The sequence below is a fragment of the Callorhinus ursinus genome, unplaced genomic scaffold, assembly GCF_003265705.2.
Source record: "Callorhinus ursinus isolate GAN/ISIS: 27379988/994484 unplaced genomic scaffold, GSC_fseal_2.0 scaffold4, whole genome shotgun sequence".
NCBI classification, from domain to species: Eukaryota; Metazoa; Chordata; class Mammalia; order Carnivora; family Otariidae; genus Callorhinus; species Callorhinus ursinus.
The window spans coordinates 121,497,009-121,512,907 of record NW_027397066.1 but is presented as its reverse complement, the minus strand read 5'-3'; the positions used below and the strand labels follow the sequence as shown (position 1 = coordinate 121,512,907).

At 42.6% G+C, this 15,899-nt stretch overlaps 1 protein-coding gene and 1 pseudogene across 5 annotated transcripts in view; both read right to left on the bottom strand.

The window, feature by feature from the left end:
* SMAD1 (SMAD family member 1) overlaps positions 1 to 2,038 on the bottom strand; it is a 73,751-nt gene extending 71,713 nt beyond the window's left edge. The window contains exon 1 of one of the 5 annotated variants that reach the window (XM_073892315.1): positions 1,724 to 2,038. The gene's annotated coding sequence lies outside the window, so the exon portion shown is untranslated. Of the gene's footprint in view, positions 1 to 347; positions 494 to 539; positions 848 to 896; positions 1,277 to 1,723 lie in introns of those variants that run through there. The other 4 variants (XM_025874259.2, XM_073892312.1, XM_073892311.1 and 1 more) reach the window with 4 other exon arrangements.
* Positions 2,039 to 13,772: 11,734 nt separating this feature from the next.
* LOC112826275 (U4 spliceosomal RNA) lies at positions 13,773 to 13,925 on the bottom strand (annotated as a pseudogene).
* Positions 13,926 to 15,899: the final 1,974 nt, after the last annotated feature.

Below are 15,899 nucleotides of genomic sequence, written 5' to 3'. Positions count from 1 at the left end.
AAATGTATACCACCTGCAGAGAACTATCAGATAACTGCAAATGGGAAAGAGAGAGGGACAGAGGACAAACACCTTAATCAGTTCAGCATACTGAGGCCTGGCACCTACATCAGAATAACAATAATGCAAAATATTTCTACTACATGAAAATGCTGGGGCCCTGAACCTGGGTCCTGCCTCGATTTTTTTGTTTTTTTGCTTTGTTTTGTTTTGTTTTGAAATAGTGGTTCCAATACAGCTCAGCTACCTCCCATAAAACGTAAAGTGGTAATTATAAACAAGATGAAAAGTCAACACGGGCAGAGAACAGTTTTCTCATTGTTACTGAAAGTAGGCATGTTACCCACCACAGGCAATCAGAGCAAGAAACGTTCTGAAATGAAGGCATTCTGTGACTGAGGTGCCAAGAGTTTCAGCAACAGGATGACATACTGAAATCATGCGACTTCTATATCATTCCACACACTCTGAAACTTCAGACACAACGGAAAGAAGAGAACAGGAGGGCAAAGAAAAAGGCCAGCTACCCCAGCACTCACGAAAGCGATGCTTTCTCAAGGAGATGGTGCTGAGATGCGCCTCAATTTCCAGCAGGGAAGCGTCTTACTGTCTTGCACAGCAGACTGAAAAATCGTATGCGCCTCAAAATAAACAAAAGCCGCAGCTACTGTAGTTGTAAGATCCGGCAGGCATTTGTTCTTCCTCCCTTCCTAAAGTACATCAAGGAAAGGTTCTCCCTTTAAGCCTACATGTATATTAAGCAACTAGAAAAACAAGCCCACGTCTATCTCTCTCACACCCACTCCCCCCGCCACCTTCCTACGGCAACCACCCCGAGAAACACTAACAAAGACAGAGAGCGGAGTAAATGAACAGTTGTTCAACAGCGAACTCACAAATACACATGCAGTGAGGCAATCGAATCCGGTAAAGGGAAAGGAATGAGACGACACTTGGGAGACGCACGGGGTGTAGGCGGAAGAGGAAAAAAAAAAAAAAATTACGCGCCGCCGCCAATGCTTTGAATAAATTAGAAGGAATTTCGGTGCGAACTTTCCTTGACCTCGACCCCCAAGAGGCTCGCTGGGGCAGAGAAAGGACCCCGTCTGGGATGCGGAGGGGCGCGGGGCACCCCGTGTCTCCCTCGTGCCAGACCCGCTCCGCGAGGCGCCGACCGCGTAGAGGGCAGCGCCCGCCGCTGCCCTCCAACTCCCGCAAGGGTCGCCCGGGCCGGCGCGGGACACAATGGGCCCGCGGGCAGCGCGGACCGGCCTCGGCCCGGCTGCGGAAAGGGAAAGAGAAACGGGGAGCGGGCGGAGGGGGAGGGAGGGAGAGAGGGGAGGTCCCGCCGCTGCCAGGGCCGGGGGCGAGGCTCGGGGCCGAGGAGCGCGGCTTCCCCACCGCAGACCCAACAAAGACGGGAGGGGAACCCCGGCCGAGCCCTGCCCGGCCGGCTGGGCTTCAGAGCAGGAGGAGGTGGCAGGTTCGCTCCTCGGAGCGGCCGGGAGGCGCCATCATGGGGGGGGTCCCCCAGTCCGCCCCACGCGGGGAAGAGCCCCCTCCTCGCCGCGGCCCGCGTCACCGGCCCCGCACAACCGCGGCAGCCCCGCGGGCCCGCGCTTGCCCCACAAGAGGCGGCGGCGGCTCTGGAAAGCCCTGGGCGCCGAGGGAGGGCGGGGACGCGGCAAAGGAGAAAGTTGGGTTCGGGTCTGTTTCGTTTTACCGGGTTGGCGGCGCGCCCGTCCGGGCGGGCGCACGAGTGGCCGGGCGAGCGGGGTCCCGCGGCCCCGGTCCCGCCGGCGGGGCGCTGCGCCGCGCTGCGCTCGCAGGGTCCCTCCCCGCGCCTCGGCCCGGGCTGAGCCGCTCGGCCTCTCCTTCCTCCTCCCGCCCGCCCGTTCGCTCGCTCGCTCGCTCGCTCCCGGAGCCTGGATTGATCTGGTCGCGCTGGCGTCAGGGAGTCGGAGCCGCCCAGCCTCCACTCTTCGGCTGCCAATACCCGGCGCACTCGCCCGCCCGCACGCTCGCTCGCTAGCTCACACGCGCACCCGCGCGCCGCCGCCGCCGCCGCCGCCGCCGCCGCCGCGCGACCAGGGATCCTCTCCAAATTCCCGGCCGGTTAGCGCGAGCGCGGGGCCGCGGGGCCAGTCACCCCCACCCCCCGCCTGCGGCCCCACGCCCCATTTATTCCGAGGAGAAAAAAAACAACTTTCCTCCTCCTGCTTCCTTTAGTCCCGGTGGAGCGGACTTGGTGCATTATCCTCAAATGAAGTTCGGTGTTCAGTATTTATTTTCTGAACTGCTCATCACCCGTCTACCGCTCGCTCCGAACCCTATCGTTAAACGTGGAGTGCGTTTTTGACAATTATCTTTCGAGGCTCCCCTTTTCATGTCTAGTTTCCATTGCCCTTCACTAACTTTTCGATGTTTTGCGAGCCCCAGAAGTTGCACGTACCCAGAATTGGATAGCCTGGTACTTACTATTGCATGTGCTTATACCAAGCCCCGAATCAATAAATGTGCTTTGTGCCAGTTCAATATCTAATGATTCGAGTAGGTAACCTAGTTGTTCCAAATAGTGACAGATGCCACAATGGAACTCAATTTTTGATCCAATTTCTACTCTTTTATATGACACCCACCCCCTAAAATAAAAACAAACTGGCTCTCATCTAATCTGCATAGACATTGAACATATCTTTTTGTAAGAATTAATTTTTCCCTTGGCTAGCTCTCTGGAAGCTGGCATGAAATCTTGGATAATTACCATAATGTTGAGTTATGTTTAGAGAGGAATAATTACTCTGAGGAATAAATTTCTCATGAACCCAAAGAATCATTACCATCAATATAAAGAAAATATCAAAGACCGAGGTAAGTTAATAGTACTCTCCAATTGTTCATGGACCTTTACATGCCCACATTCTATTTTAAATTCTTATTTCTTTCTTTATTTTTGCATTTCATGTTTAATTATTCAAAGGAATTGCAACAAATCCCATAAAACATAAAATACCATTTATAAACTATAGATCGGAATATTTCAGTTAATTTCTTCATTAAACTATTTGAGTACTTACTGGTCGAATCTTGGGTCTCATCTTATTTTCCCTAAAAGCATCATTTGACACAGTTCATCATTCTCTGCTCCTTGGAACAACAGCTGGAGCGAGCCTTGTGAAATGCCACTCATATCAGGTCACTCCTCTGCTCAAAACCCTTCCCTGATAAATAGCATGTGCTGTATACACAATGGAACATTATTCAGTCATTAAAAAGAATGAAATACTGACACATGCTGCATGAATGAACCTTGAAAACATTACGCTACGTGAATGAAGCCAGACACAGAGACCACGTATTGGATGCTTCCATTTATATGAATTTCCAGAAGAGGCCTGTCTATAGAGACAGAAAGTAGAATGGTGGTTGCCTGTGTTTGGGGGAGTAGGGAAGTTGGGGAGGAGTGATAGCTAAAGGTTACAGAGTTTCTTTTTGGGGATAAAAAAGTTCTAAAATTATTCTGTGATGGTAGTTACACAACTCTGTGGATATACTAAAAGCCATTGAATCGTACACTTTAAATGGGTAAATTATATGGTATGTGAATTTTATTTCAATAAAGCTGTTTAAAAAAGACATGACAACTAAACACAGTGTGTGATTCTTGATTGGATCCAGGATTGTGGGGGAAGTTATAAAATGACATGATAACACTTATTTTTTTATGTTACAAAAATTATAAAATTATTACATTTTAACCTACACATGACCTTTCCTAGTGCAGTCCTAGTAGCCGCAAGTGATAATTATGAATACTATACATGCTTTGCAATTTGATTGCAAAGTTACTGTCTTTGTCAAGTTATTTCTTTAAATGGTAAGAAAAACTTGGATACTTTTTTAAAAGGACATTATTGGGACAATTGTCAAAGCTTGAATATGGCTTCTGTATTAATATCATTGTATGAAAAGATCTTCCCTTGGCTCCTCATTTCATTCAAAATAAGAGTTCTCACCATGTGTACAAAACCCTACTTGATCTGCCCTCCCAACTCTTCCTTTCCCATTCTCACCTGGTCTCCTACTCTCTCCCTTGCCTACTTCCTCAAGTCAGCCCCTGGGCACAGTCCCACCTCAGGGCCTCCACACTAGCTGTCTCCTCCCCTCCGTCCCCTCCCTCAGGTCTTCACCCAAGTGTTCCACTCTCGATGAGGCCTACCCTGGCCACTCTATCTAAAATTCTACCCACCCCTCCCAAACACGTGTATTTTATAACCCTCTTTCCCTATCACTACCTAACTACTTTCTTAGCCAAAAGAGCAGGACTTTTAGTCTGTTCTGTTCATTGTTATTCTCCCAGAGCCTAGAGTAGTATCTAGCACCCTGTAGGAGCTTATTAAACACCTGTTGAATGAATGAATGAATGAATGAATGAATGAACGAACGAATGAGTGGAGCACTGTTCTAGTTACAGGGCATATAGTGGCAAACTACACAGATAAAAATCCCTGCTCTCATCAAAGAAGACAAATAATGAATAAATACACAAATATGCTAGCTAGTGGGTGGTACATGGGATGGAAGAGGCAAAGTAGAAGGGATTGGGAATGGGGGAGGTTGCTGTTTCTATAGGGGTAGGGTAAAGCTCCCGAATAAGAGGTCTTGGAGGAAGAGAGGGGGCATGCCACTGATCTAGGAGGAGGGTCTCCAAACTCCCAAGCAGAGTGAAGAGCAAGTACAAAGCCCCTGAACCTGAGTCTACTTAACCCATTGGCCGGAGAGCCAGGAGGCCAGTGCACTGACACAGGGAGAAGCTACGCACAGGAGGAAAGAGAGTGTGTGGGTCCAGGTGCACCTGCGCCGGTGGCTGCAGAGACAGAAAGATAGGGAAATTCTCTTCTACTACTTCTCTTATCTTAGCGAAATAGCCATGGACCTTACTTCCTGAGAACTGTGAGGGTGGGAGAGACTATGGAGGTTGGGAGAGAGAGAAGCAGATATGAAAGAGTTATCTTCTAGGAGAGTTTGAGAGCAAATGGACGAGGCAAATGTGGTAGGATTGCCAGGCAGTGCTATTAAGTGCCCATTTGAGGTTAGTGGTCATGAATTTAAAGCAAGACCAGTCAGCAGGGCTGTGGATTTTTCTCCAGCCATGTCAGCCTAAGGGGACAGCGCTAGGGTTTTGCAGGTGGGTGTGATGGAGGGAAAGAGGGTCAGGGAGCACAGGGTGTGGGCAGCGGAGTGACTGTGGCGGGCGGGCTGTGGGAAGGAGGCAGGTGAGGACGTGAAGGAGTGGAGAACAAAGGAAAGGTGATAGGATCAATGGATTGAAGGTCCCATGAAGTCCAAGAACTGGCCGAGTTGGGACCCACTCCCAAATGCTGGGAACAGTCTGAGAATGGGATGCTTGAAATTATGGAGCTGGGGCAGTTTGGGGAAATGTCAGGATCCTGCAGTGTGACCAGAGAAAGGGGGTGGCTAAGGCGGGGAGATGGACAAGCTCCTCAAAGAAAAGGAGGTACCAAGGAACTGAAGGCAAACTAATTATGCTATTGAGCTACCTCGTTTAAAAAACAAAAACAAAAAAACAACCACTAATCATTTATAATAAGGCGAGCTCTTAAAATTGGCTGCAAATATTAAATATGCAAAATATGAACCCAGGAATTTATTTTAAGAGATGGTTCTACTCAATAGAAAAATAAATATGATGTAGGATTTGTGTAACAGCTCCTTAAGTGAATTTAAATGAATCAATTTCCCTGGAGTGAGCCCACCAAGGATCACTGGTGCAGTATTCCAGACACTAAACAGGAATGTTTCAGTGATAACTAAAGTTGGGGGAAAAGTGCAAATTATGAATTTTTGATGTTGAAATCCCTCTATTCTCTCATCACACCTTTTCCTCCGCAGAGTTTTTGGCTGCTTGTGATTAGGAATGTGTTTAGGCATGCTGTTTTGTATATCCATGGGAAGACCCTACCTGCCTTCTAAGTAATATCAGGGTGGGAACTGTGTCTAGTTGTTTCCCCGCTGCATGCCCAAAGTTTACACAGACCTATCACAGGAGACACCCAAATATTTGCTGAAAGAATAAATATCTAATTGAACTGTGGTGAAAATTCCAGTTGGCGTTTTTCTTAAAGTAGGGCATACTTCGCGGTAGGGGTTCTTTCTCATGATTGCCTTCGCTCCCAAGTCTGAATTTCTAATTTATTATTTATTTAAGTGTATTTAAACTTCTAATTTAAAATTTCTGTTTATAAATGCTAGGAATTTGCAAAAAAAGTTGTTAGCCCTTTTTCTAAGAGTTTCTTTTTTAAAAACATCTTTTTTAAAAAAAGATTTTATTTATTATTTATTTGAGAGAGAGAGATTGAGAGAGAGAGCATGAGTGGAGTGAGGGGCAGAAGAAGAAGCAGACTCCCCACTGAGCAGTGAGCCTGACGTGGGGCTCAATCCTGGGACTCCGGGATCATGACCTGAGCTGAGGGCAGACGCTTAACTAACTGAGCCACCCAGGTGGCCGTCTTAAGAGTTTCTTAACAGTCTGTATGCTACAAGTTCTGTGTGAACATTTTACAGTAATTATTATTGTGACAGAATTTTATAGGAATTCCCACAGTTTCTGAAGTTTGTGGGATGTTCTATAATCTTTGCTTAGCAGAATTGTTCTCTGGGACCCCATTTCCAGGCAGGGGTCAGGGAGGACAGTGTGTACAGCATCTAGACACAGGCCCCGGAAGACTATTTCTTCCTCCATTTGCCTGCCGCACAGAACTTCAATGCTGTTATTCCCCAGAGCCTCCCAGTGAATATTAATGCTACTGAACTCCTAAAATACAATACAGAGTCAGCGTTTTCTGCTTATCTGATCTCTATTAATTTGACCATAATTAACAAAGACTGACCCCAATTTTATGAGTTTGCTACCTATTGTTCCAACTGATGTTTCTAACAAATGTTCAGACCCAAGTTTGTGCCCCCACACTAAACTGCTGACTTGTCACATCTACTCCTTGCCAGGTAATCATATGGGGAGAAGTTTCCATGGGTTCATTCCTTCCCTAAGATGTTCACGTCTTTCTCCAAATGATCTCACGTCCTTCCTTTCCCTGTACCCTCAGGTACTTGGATCTTGTGCCTAGACCTCTACGGTGGCCCTCAGACTCTCCTCCATGCCTCAAGTGACCCTTGTATCATTCTAATTGCTGAATAATCCCCCACAAGGGGTTGTTTGTCCATGTCATTCCCCTGATCAAAAAGTTCAGTGGGTCAGCAGTGCCTCCCAATAGACTTCTAACTCTGAGGCCTGGTACCCAGGGTCCCTTGAAGTATGACCCAGACCCACATTTTCCTGCCTGGTCTCCTTCACTCTCCCACACAAACACGGGCAAATTTGCAATGATAGTCCTCCAGTTTTTTTTTTGTTCATACTGCTATATGATCCCAGCATCTCCAGTTTTCAAAATTCTACCTGTTCTTTAAGGTCCAACATCATCTCCTAGCCATTAAACAAACAAGCAAACAAAAATACTTCTTAAAGCTGGGATGGATGGGTTTATCGATCTCAAAATCCTCATTTTAACAAATGAAGGAAGTGAAGTCTAGCGAAGTTCCGTAATTTGCCCAAGGTCAAGAAACTAGTAAATGGTAGAATTAAGTCCAATTTTGGGCCTCCTAATCCAGAGTAATCTCTTCTCCATACCAAAGCTTCATCCCCAAGGCCTTCTCTGCTCCCTTCCTCACGCTGTGCCCCATGCTCTTGGTAGCTATGTGTCGCATGTCACATAACACTCATCCTTCGACTCATTAACTACATACATATCATGAGCTCCCACAATACATTATAGAATTGGATGAATAATGACTAGCCTTTTCTCCCACAAACGGCTAGTTTTTTTTCTCTTCACTGACACAATATTTTGGCACAAATCTCACAAAAAGGGCCACATTCCGCTGCTGTTATATATCAAATTCATAACAGCTAGAGTTTACTGGGCATGTACCTGGAACAATGTAAACACCTGAGAGGCATCATCTTACAGTCTGAGAGCCTCCCTATGAGATAGACGCCACTAACCTCATCCGCTGGTAGTATCAGCGCCTACTGAATAGGGTTTGTGGGGAACCATAGTGATAACGGTAATAGCTAATACATATTTAGTGTTTCCAATTTTCCAGGCATTGTTTCGAGCACCTTACATACATGTTATTAACTCCTTTATCCTTCAGAACAACCCAATGGTATAGGTATCATGTTATCTCCATTTTACAGATGAAGAAAATGAAGCACCATGATGTGAAGCGCCTTGTCTAAGGTCACAAAGCATGTAATGCCTCCAACGGGCATGGTATCTGGTATATTGTATGTGTTCGATAAAGGTAGTCAGTTTTCTTTTCACTAAATGTTCATAGTGCCTCCTGCGCGCTGGGCACAATTTCCGCCTCTGTAGTCAAGTGTTTTAGGTGGACTCGTACCGACAAAATATTTAGTGGACTGGTCAGCTTTTAAGTTTTAACGACAACCCGATTTCAAAAAAAAAAAATCTTAAATAGTTTTGCTTCTGGTAGCGATTTCTCTTCACTAAGCCTGCATCCACTGGCAAGTTTGCCCAAGTTCAAAGGCGAGATTTGGCTGCCTTTAACACGAAAGCTAAATGTCAGTCGCTTAAGCAATAAAAAAATTTACTTTATCTCTTGCAAAAAGAAGATCAGAAATAGGAATTCCAGAGGTGGGAAGGCAACTCAAAGATGTCTGGGCTGAGATCTCTGTGATTTCCTTGTCCTCTCCCTTGTTGTTGATTATTTTTTTTAAAAGATTTTATTTATTTATTTGAGAGAGAGCATGAGAGGGTCAGAGGGAGAAGCAGACTCCCTGCTGAGCAGGGAGCCCGATGTGGGACTCGATCCCCGGACTCCAGGATCATGACCTGAGCCGAAGGCAGTCGCTTAACCAATTGAGCCACCCAGGTGCCCCCCTTGTTGATTATTAAATGGTTGCTGCAGCTTTAGTCATCACATCTGCATTCCAGGCTGGAAAAAGAAAAGGGTAAACTGAGGCCGGAGCCCCTTTAAGGAACACACGCTACCACCACCATCTGTGGTAGGCCATCACTACTATGACACCTGCCTACTTCTCTCTCTTTTTTTTTTTAAGATTTTATTTATTTATTTTGACAGAGAGACACAGAGAGAGGGGACACAAGCAGGGGTAGTGGGAGAGGGAGAAGCAGGCTTCCCGCTGAGCAGGGAGCCCAATGCGGGGCTCGATCCCAGGACGCAGGGATCATGACCTGAGCCGAAGGCAGATGTTTAACGACTGAGCCACTCAGGTGCCCCTGCCCTACTTCTCATTAGTAAATCTTGTCATACGGCCCCCTCTGTTTGCAAAGATGGCTGGGAAATGTCATTTTTTGTTTTTAATCCTAGAAAACTGCCACGACAGATGGTATTTCTGCTACTGATGAAGACGGAGAAGGATGAATGCAATGATGTGCTCCACATGGTTCGTACTGGCTTATGAGAGCCGATGGTTAAATTTTCAGTTGGTTTGTTTTTTGTTTTTTGTTTTTTTTTAACAAGCTGGTTGTTAAACACCACGACAGCCTGAAATTGGTCACAGTGGGAGTCTTTACACCACAAAAATTGGCAAACACCACAAATTAAGGCCTTTAAAAAAAAAAAAGCCAGTTGTCAAACACTTATCAGCACACCACTGAATCTGGATAGGTGACTAGGAGTCCCAGAAAGTTTTTTATTTTGCCTTATTATATTTGTCATTTATTTCCGACTAGAATGGCTAAGACTTGTGAACACTTAGGCAGGCAATCTTTTGACGTTCTTGGTATATTAATAATCGCCCTCTCTTTATTCCATAGGCATATGCTCTTACATTGTGTTTTGATATTTCCTCAGGGGACGTACAAGTTGTTCTTTGGTAGTCAGTCAGGGATGTCATGAAAATACTGTAAATGTCTCTTCAGGAACTTGAAAAGGTTTTGCGTAAAAAAATAGTCTGTTCTGGTAAGCTGTGCAGAAACACATGCAGAAACAGCCTCTCTGTTTGTATTTGAGGCAAGTATGGGATCAGGCCCTGCCTAAGACAGAGCAGCTTTTCTAAGCTAAGGTATAACTTCACCGAAGTATCAAAAAATCGTTTAAAATAATTTCTTCTTCCAAAATGTATTCCTGGGAAGAGAGTAAAGTGGTAAAGGGGAACATTTTCTCCTTCTGGTTATGAGGAAGAATCAATAGTTTTTCACTCTTAAAGAAGAAACTCCCCAGGTAGGTCTTCTCTGCTTTTCTTTTGAACACAAACAGGCACTTAAAAACACAACACTGATAGGGACAAAGAATGCCTTCCCTTTGGTTTGAAGGAGGCAATAAGAAGAATGATTTCAGGAGCTGAGCCAAAAACGAGAAGAAAATCTCAAGGGCTTGTGAACATGACCCTACCCTAGGGCTCTTGCCTCTAAAATAGAATTTAGGTTATTTAGAAATGAGCACCAGAAACAAAGTCACATGTGAATTAGAGTTGTAAAATGTATCTTAGATTTTTCTTTTTCTATTATTGTGATAAATGGACAGGAAGAAGCCTTTGAAATTTTACATTAAAGTTTCCTTTAAGTTTTTATTTCTCTGGATACTGCATTTTAGGACAGAAATTTTTAGTGTTGTTTTGTCACCTTTAAAGTCCATTATATAATTGAAGCTAGTAAGGTGGGTTTTTTTTGTTGTTGTTTAAAAGATTTTTCTTTTAAAAATCTTGCCTTGTAGGATTTACTGTAGCTAATGTTACCCAAATGCCGCAGTTGAGATGATGATCCTTATTTGAAAATAAAAACACCGATCAGTAGTGATCAATCTAGAAGCCTCGGGTATCCAACTGACCCAACCACGTTTGAGCTCTGTCCAGGATTTTTTGGAGGATGGACAATAAATAACACTTGCTTCCTGTCCTGAGTATGGAGACAAACCAGAACCAAACCCAGAAGTCAGACAGATGGAACTCAAAATATGATCTTTATTAATTATAAAGTGTATTGCAACATTTAGCCATAGACTTGTGGCCAAATTGGCTTGCTAATATTTTACCTCCAAACTGGAAAGTCTCAGGCATCAGCAGAGTGGAACAGCCCACAGGCTGCAATTTACTTGCACAGCTGTGGATCAAAAAGGTCATTCCCTCACAGAATGCTCTTCTTCTAGTTTCCTAGAGGGTTATTTCACTCTGTATCTTCTACTCTGCATATACCCAGTTAGCTCATCCTTCAAAAGAAGGCCAGTGTTGCCCTTTTCCACCTGAGACAAAGTGATCAGGTTTTGGTTGTTGGGTTTTTTTTTTTTCTTCCCCCTTTATCACAGAAATACTCCACTCTGCCTAAATAAAGTCCCCTAAAGTTTGCATTTTGTTTTTAAGGAGTTCAAACTCAAATTTTATCCATTTCAAAGTGTTTGCAGTTTGATGGACCTCCAAAGCTGTAACTGCTGAGTTAAAATGCCTTGTGCAAAACCAAAGGAGAGAAAATAATAAGTAAAAGATGGGATGATGACTATAGAGGGTCCTGGCAAAAGCCAAATAACAATATTGATTCAGTCAGGAAATGTTTATTGAGTGCCTACTATGTGGCAGTACAGTTTTAGGCACCAGGATTACTCTGGAGAACAGTAGCTTTTACTCTTGGTTGGCACATATTTTAATTGGGGAGACAGACGACGAACAGGGGAAGACTAAGTAAGTTAAGATGTGATCATCTAAGCTTTGAGGACATAAAACAGGTTAGTGTGACAGTAGCTTCAGGGAGTGGGCAGGGTTCTACTTTCTTTTTTTAAAGATTTTATTTATTTATTTGACAGAGAGAGAGAGCACAAGCTGGGGGAGCAGCAGGCAGTGGGAGAAGCAGAGCAGGAAGCCCGATGCAGGGCTGGATCCCAGGACCCTGGGATCATGACCTGAGCCAAAGGCAGACTGAGACACTCAGGTGTCCCAGCGTTCTACTTTAGATAGGGTGGCCAGAGAGGGCCTACCTGAGGGGAGAACTTTGAGCTGAGATGTGGACAACGAGAAGGAAGCTGAAGAAATTATAGGTCATTTGGAGACCCTCATAAAGGCTTTGAATTTTATTCGAAGCGTGACAGGAAATAGCCGTTGAATAGTTTTAAGCAGGGAAGACACAGGATTTGGGTTACATTTTCCTGGCTTCTCTGTAGAAAAGTGGGAACAACGGAAGACTCCAAAGTGAAATCAAGTAGCCCAGGGAGGAGGCTTCTACAGTGGTCACAAGAGAAAATGGTAGATTGGACTAGGGGTTAGTGATGGCGATGGACCAAAGAGGCGAGAATGCTGTAGTAAGGATAAACACCTCTTTTACTCTAAGTTTCAGGAGGACAAAGATTAGTACAGGGAAAGTTATCTTTTCATGGTGACTTGAGTTCCTGTAAATTTCAGGAGCTAGGTATATGTATATAGATAGAGAGATAGATAGATAGATAGGTAGGTAGGTAGGGGATAGAGATATACAGATATATATATTGCTTGTCGCACACTTATATTTTCCAACCACGCTCTAAACAACCTTGAGTCTTCTCTTCAAAAATAAAGAATTACAGAATTTCTCCACCAGCAACTCCTTTTTTTCCCTCTTGTGTTAACTTTTCCTCTTTATGGCCCCTTCCCCCAAACAATAAATGTGCTCTAATATCTTCCATTCTAGAAACACATCTATACAAACATTCATAAACATACAAAAAAGAGCCACTAAAATAAAACCCCTCTTGTTCCCCAATATTTCTCTATTTATTTCTCTATCTATTCTGTGTCCCTTCTTGTCCACACTTCCTGAGAGAGCGGTTTATACTTCCTGCCATCTCTGTTTTCTTAGATCCCATTCACCCTGGGACCCGCTATAACCTGATTTCGATTTGCACTAGGGCATCCAAACTATTCTGGCTAAGCTAGGGCCACTGCATACTGCTGGGAAAGTTGTGTATATACAACCTAGCCCTGGTTAAGATTTCCTTGACCTTCATATTGCCAAATCCAATGGATGTTTGTCTGTCTTCTGCTGGATGGTTCAGATTCACTAGACACTATTCATCATTTGTTTACTCTCAAAAGCTTTAATTTTGGGAAAGCTGGCCATGATGCTACTATCCATTCCTAGAGAACTAGTTGAATTAACATACTGGAGTACTTTGGAACTGTAATAAGGAATGAAGATTGTTTTCTATATGCTGCATGAATGTATCTGCAGGATATATTGTTAAGTGAACAAAGTAAGGTGGAGAAAAGTATGTATAGTTTTCATCAATGTAGATATGTTATCTGTTTTAAGAAAGTGGAGGGATATGAATATATATCTATATATATTTGCTAATAACAAAACAAAAATGAAAGAATAAACCAAAACTTTAAAAAAATTTATATATAGGGGAGAGAATAAATTGGAGAAAACGAGAATAGAAACTAGATTTCACTGAATATACCATGTTTTTTAGATTTGACTTTGGAGCCATGGGAATGTTTTGCCTAACTATAAAGCAAAGACAATTTTTAAAAAGAAACAATAAAAAACTAAAATCAAAACAAACAAATGAGCCTAACTGTGAATCAAGCCTGTGGCATAAAGAGAGGAAATATTTCAAATGACAACAAATACAGTAATCTGCCTGTAAATACTTAGTGGGATATACTCTAAGGACAAAAATAACTAAAAAAAAATCAAACTATTTTCATAAGTCATATTGTTAGTGATAATATTGGGCATTTTAATTCTGAAATTGTGACAAAAATAATTATTTTAATATTGTTGCAAACTAAGACGTTCAGCATAAGGCAAAAGCAATACAAATGCAAATTCAATTAGCAATAATCGCGCCTTGGGTAAGCGTCATTGGCTACGATACTGCCACTGCAAATTCAAATGACTTAACTACAAATGCTTTGATCTGATTTTTGAACTGGGAACATCAGTATGAACTTATGAGGTATTTTGTCTAAAAATACATATTGCTTGGCTCATTTGAGGAAAAAAATCCTAGAAATAATTACCAATGTAATAGCAATGAGCACCTTCGGTTCCCAAATTGTGGTCTCTGATTACGATGTCCCATTAAAGAAACTGGAACGTTTTTTGAGAAATAAGTGATTCCAGATCTGGAGTAAAAAATGTATTAGTTAAACTGTGTGAATCATCTTGTCATAGCAGAAAGCAAGGAAGCTAGCAATTGCTCCTGGCTTTATTTCAGAAAACTCAAGAATGGACTTAAAGAGGCTCCTGTAAGCCAAAGATGGGACAATTTGTACGTCAATAAAATACTTGCAATAGATTAAAATACACAAAAATATTTAAATGAATGACTTTATGAAAATACTTTGAAAACATCCCTCATTTGATCACATTAGATACTAGGGAACCAACTTATATTGAAACCCGGTAAATAAAAAGAAAGAATGATGCATTTATTCTGCCTTTCTTATATGACGATATCTCCAGGTAACCAGTAGGTGGTATGGGAAAGTTTCTCTTTATAAAAGTAATCCCATTAACAAATGAAAAAGGGATACATGAAAAAGAATGATGGAATCATACTACTACTATATTATAATTTCCAATCAAATAAAGGATCTAGATAATAATCATCAATGGCTGCTATCTCACCAAAAGAAAGGTAACCAGAAGTGCACAATACCTCCTGTGAGGGTATTCTTGCCAAAAAATGGAACATAAATTGGTCAAGCCTTGCCTCTAGATCTAAACTACCAATATACAGGAAATATAGTGGATACAAGAATATATTAAATGACACAATGGAGACGTTCAGCAAAGTCCAGAATGAGGGAAATTCTACAGGACCCAGTTTCTTCAATTAATAACTAGCCAAGAAAAACAGAAGCCGGGGGTGGGGGGCTGTCATTTAAAAGAGATCTAAGAGACATATTAGCTCATTGCATTGTGCAGATCTTACCTGGCTCCTGCTTCAACCAAAAAAAAAAAAAAAAAAAGTAAAACCCCCCAAATTATGAGACAGTTGGGGAAATTTGGATGTTAACTAAAAATTTAATGACATTATGGAATTGTTAACTTTTTTGTTGAGGTAATGATATTGTTATGATATTTTTTCAAAAGAGCTCTTATCTTTTAGAGATATCTACTGAAATATTTGCTAATGAACCAACATGACACCTATTTTGTTTCAAAAATAATACAATTTAGTTGGCAGGAGGGAGTGGGTAGAAATACAAGTAAAATAAGATTGAAAAAAAAATAAGTAAAATAAGACTGGCCATGAGTTGACCATTGTTGATGGCTCTATGGGAAATCATTATACTATTCTTTCTACTCCTTGTGTTCTCAATTTTATATAATAAAAAGCAAAACAAGTGAATAAAACCCCTTGGCTCCCCAAGCACTGAACTCACCCATTCTCTTCTACCTCTCTGACCATTTCCTTTTTCCTCCTTTCGTGTGCTCCTTGTTTGCCTGTCCCATAAAATTTGGTGTTTCATTTTTAGCTCATTGCTCTTCTGACCCTATATACTCCCCTTGAGCGATTTCATTCAGGAATCTCATAGCTCTGACTACTATCTACCTAGTTACCAGAGGATTTCCAAACTGGTATCTCTGGCCCAGAGCTCTCTCTGATCTTCCGATTCTCACATCCAACTGTCTAATGCTTATATTCTCCTGGAAATCTCATACATCCTTTACATGCAACATATCTCAAACTGATCATCATCCTCACTCCAAATGTGCCCTTTACTCTGGAGTATCTGCCATTGTTAATGGCATCACTCATAGGCATCCAAACTAGAAACCTGGATGTCAGTCTTGTGTTTTCTATCTCATCTCCCATATCATCAGGTAGTGTTGATTTTCTCTCCTGAGTATTTCCTG